Source organism: Homarus americanus, unplaced genomic scaffold (assembly GCF_018991925.1).
Source record: "Homarus americanus isolate GMGI-L3 unplaced genomic scaffold, GMGI_Hamer_2.0 scaffold4854, whole genome shotgun sequence".
Taxonomy (NCBI): domain Eukaryota; kingdom Metazoa; phylum Arthropoda; class Malacostraca; order Decapoda; family Nephropidae; genus Homarus; species Homarus americanus.
The window spans coordinates 982,047-982,500 of NW_024728299.1; positions in this window are offsets into that span (position 1 = coordinate 982,047).

A 454-nucleotide genomic window follows, 5' to 3' on the forward strand; every position below is an offset into this window, starting at 1 on the left:
TAATACAGCTCCTGAGGCGGTGACGGTGGCGGTGAAGGAGGAGGGATGTATGGTGGAGAGGATGGATGGATGGATGATGATGATGATGATGATGGGGAGGAGGAGAATGGTAGTTAGATGGTTGAGGGAGGAAAGAGAAGGGGGTAGAGAGAGAGGAAACAGAGAGGTGGCGATATGAATGATGGGACGAACAAGGAATAAAAGAGAGAGAGAGAGAGAGAGAGAGAGAGAGAGAGAGAGAGAGAGAGAGAGAGAGAGAGAGAGACCAGGACGACTCTCACACAACCTACTGGTCTATGTAGTTGTTTACATAGTAGGGTGATTGAGACTCTATGACGTCACCAATTACCAAGTTGAATGGGGTTAAAACAAAATTATATAGGCCAGTGGGTTAAATAAGTCTTGATAAACACATGAGGTCAAGCAAGGTGTTCATAGTCGTGATAAACACACT